Raw genomic sequence first — 3,827 nt, 5'->3', positions numbered from 1 at the left:
ATTTGAAATTGTTTGATTTCGTTTATAAATTACTACACTCATTTTCCATAATAAGAGTCCCTTGACGGCCCTCACTGAAGGCCAAAGGTCCTGAGTGTTGACATACGAGTGCTCGTTCGTCTCTTTAAATCGGGTTCAAACCTGATTTCAATAGCGCCCACTACATGTACGTTTACACCCGAGGCCGGTGTTATTACGCGAGATGAGTGTATGTAAAAAAAGTACAATTTGAAGATTTTTTGGTCAGGAAAAGTTATGGAATTATGAAATTACAACTTTTCGACCACCCTGATATTAATAATATCAATTGCTTCTTCCTGAGGATTATATGCTTAGTAAAAATTGCATTGTATTGTTGAAATCTCTTTTGATTCATTCTTCCGAAATCGTTTAATTCCGTTGATAAACGTTGCTACGTTGCTAATGTTGCAAGATTAAAATGCTTGTCTGTGAATATTAATGGTCAGTGAAAGGTCAGGGATTTTTGAGAATTAAGTTACGCGGTCACAATGTTGATCAATTCATTCAAATTGTATGGCCCTTTTCAACTTTTTCAACAAAGCTTTTTTTGGAGCGATCGTGCTAGCTATCATGTAGAAATCGTTTGGCAAAATGATACGACCTCTATGGTTGTACGCAGTATTACTTGCTGAATGCAAAATGGAACAGTTTTGTCCGTTATTGCTTAAGTCTAATGCCTAGCCCCAGAGTTCATAAAGTCGAGATCCGTCACTAACCTCCGCCTTTGTTTCTCGAACATGATCAAGGCAAAATCGTTGGTCGCGCGGATCGTAATTCGCAAGTGCGAGCACCAGTATTACGCAACTTTTAATGGATATATACACACGTTATTTTCACGGTTTCACCTTTCCAGGTATCGAACGTTACAAATTGGCTAGAACGATTTGGCTCCAGACTCTGCATTGTTTACCCGAAACGCTCCCTGTAATTTTGTGGCTTATCGTAGCCGAGCTACATAGCCACGTTTCCAACAAGAACAAAAAGTATCATCTGAATCTAAAATGCCCTGCGTCTGAGAATTCAAAATCCTCCCCAGAGGAGCATGGACCAAAATAACCTCGTCTCATGGAATGTCTCGTAAACACCCTTAAAAGGAAGAATAATTTAATTATTTTATTAACTAAATTATTCATCTGATTGAAAAATGCGGAAAACTTTATCAAATTAAACTCCTTAGGCAGTGTATTTACAAAGTTTCCATGGTTTTGAAAGGACTTTAAAGACGATGATTTTCTTAAATTCTGCTTCGTGGTTATAATACGGCTGTGGGATGTGACGTAGTTGTAAACCAACTCTCACGTTCTCTTGTTTCTTTTGTAGCAGTTTCGTAATAACTTTAAAAAAGACCGGTCATGTATCTCGGGTTTGTGGAAAAAGCCAAATAGAACATTTTAAATTTCGAATATATGCACTTTCTTAAAATTGTGTTTCGTTTGCAGTTACTAGGAAATCCGAAAACGTACTTAAAGAAAAGTAATTCATATCAATTTATTATAATTTTACAATAAAACAGACATTTTAAGCCTACAAAATACAAATAACGCTAAGATTTTGAACCCGGGGGGACCTTCTCAGTATGAAAACAAAAGAAACCCAAGACGACTCTCTCGGTTCCAGTTCTGCCTCACCCCCTCTCCTAAATCTCCCTTATTAACTGAAGTTTTGGTGGGACTCACGTTATAATAACAATCTTCACGATATGCTGATTTGCTACTTAACTTTGACATGATTTCGACTCAGGAAATAAACTTATTGTATAAAGGTGATAGTTGGGCGTATAATCTAAACAATGAATAATACAAACTACAAAATAGTCTCGGAAAGGACTGGAACTTTAATTGACAAAAGGCATGCACACGGAAAATCTAAAGGTCATGTTTCAGGCGACGAATGGAGACTGGGTGTTTGGAATGCTAGGGAGGTAGATGATCTCAAGATCAAAGAATTTCGTGAAACTATGGACGTGAGGAAACTAGATATTTTGTGTGTATCTGAAACGAAGAAAAAGGGATGCGAAACTAAAGACATAAAAAACAGCGTGTTGAAAGGCGGATTTGAAATATGGTCAGGAGTAGACACTGAATCACATGGTAAACAAGGAGTAGGTCTGATTTTAAATGAAAGAGCAAAGAAGCGTCTAGGAGACCATGGTTTCGTATCTCCCAAAATGCTCTGGGCTACAATGAAAGTAGGAATGAGAAAACTATTTATCATAGCATGCTACGCGCCAGTTGATAGTGATCCCAGAGAAGTAAAAGACGCCTCCTGGGACACTTTAAATGACACAATAAACATTTGCGAACATAGGGAAAGAATAATTCTATTAGGAGACATGAACGGATGGGTGGACATCCAAAATCAGGGTACAGAAAGAGTACTAGGTAATTTTGGGGATTCAAGAACAAAGTATAATGGAAATAAATTAGTTAGTCCATTCTTAGAAAGGGGTCTGTTTAATACAAATACTTGGTTTAGGCGTAAAATGATCCACATGTACACTTGGACTAAAGGAAATAACCGCAGTATAATTGACTTTGTTGTTGCGGATGAAAGACTAAGAGAGTTAGTCAAAGATACAATGGTCACTAGGGGTCCTGAATGCAATACTGATCATTACTTTCTGATCTCCAAAATTAACTTAGGTCGAGGATGGAGAAAAAGGAGCACCAAGAAAACAAAACAAACGCGAATCAAAATTGAAAACCTACAGAAAGCGGATGTGCGAATAGATTTCCAAGATAAGATAATCGAAAGCATAGATAGAGCAAAATGAGAGGGCCGTATAAAAACAGAGATATAGAGGGCGCCTGGACAAAATTACGGGATATCCTTGTTAGATGTACGATCGAAGTGTGTGGTACCACAGTTGTAGGAAGAATGTCTGGTGATGCGTGGTGGAATGATGAAATTCAGGCTGCTCAAAACGCAAAGAGAAGCGTACAGGAGAATTTTGAACATCGTAGGTCTTAGTAATGAGGAAAGCAATAGACGTAGAAATGATTATAGACACGAAACCAGGATACTCGAACGATTCATTAAGAAACGAATAGATACAATTAGAGCAGAAGAAGAGATGAAAATACAAAACGACTTTGAAGGAAACAACAAACTGCTTTATAAAAAAATGAAAGGAACCAAAATTACAGAATTTGTCAACATGAGAAATAGTAGGGGGAAATGGTATATGATGCAGACGGAATACTAGAGGCTTTTAGAGGGTATTTTTGGAGACAATTCGGAGAGGAATTATGGGACACCACAAATGCGATGTTGAAGACGATGCGATAAAAAACTCAATTGATTAAGTCTGTGTCACTAAGCTTAGGGATATTATTAAGAATTTGAAAAACAGTAAGGCTGCCGGGGTAAACGATATTAACGCTGAAATGATTAAACACGGTGGCGAGTGCATACCACATAGACTATGCGAATTCATAAATTTATGTTAAAAGATGCGACACGTCCCAGACGATTGGCAAAAAGCGATTATCGTACCAATATACAAAAGAAAGCGAGATAAAAGCGACTGCAAGAATTACAGAGGGATTAGCTTATTAATTTCCGTAAGTAAAATGTACTCAAAAATACTTATTTTTAGGGTAATGAAAATAACAGAAGCAAAGATTTGGAAAGTCCAAAGTGGGTTTATGCCCAGAAGGTCATGTAAGTATTAAATATTTAGCTTAAGTCAAATAAGAGAAAAAAGTTTGAGAGTAGGAAAAAAGGTTTTGTGTGCATTTGTTAACCTAGAAAAAGCTTTTGACAAGGTAGATAGAAATAAACTTTGGGAAGTCCTGAAAGAGTAT

The 3,827-nt window shown here is 37.1% G+C and overlaps 2 protein-coding genes across 2 annotated transcripts in view; both read left to right on the top strand.

Moving 5' to 3' along the window:
• LOC117167253 (ester hydrolase C11orf54 homolog) overlaps nt 1–1,073 on the top strand; it is a 114,911-nt gene extending 113,838 nt beyond the window's left edge. Inside the window, exon 7 of the mRNA XM_033352058.1 lies at nt 875–1,073. The gene's annotated coding sequence lies outside the window, so the exon portion shown is untranslated. The remainder of the gene's footprint in view (nt 1–874) is intronic.
• LOC117167244 (ester hydrolase C11orf54 homolog) overlaps nt 1–3,827 on the top strand; it is a 164,438-nt gene that overhangs the window by 55,995 nt on the left and 104,616 nt on the right. The gene's annotated exons all lie outside the window — the stretch shown is intronic.

Source organism: Belonocnema kinseyi, chromosome 1 (genome assembly GCF_010883055.1).
Source record: "Belonocnema kinseyi isolate 2016_QV_RU_SX_M_011 chromosome 1, B_treatae_v1, whole genome shotgun sequence".
NCBI lineage: Eukaryota > Metazoa > Arthropoda > Insecta > Hymenoptera > Cynipidae > Belonocnema > Belonocnema kinseyi.
This window is presented reverse-complemented; position numbering and strand designations above follow the sequence as displayed.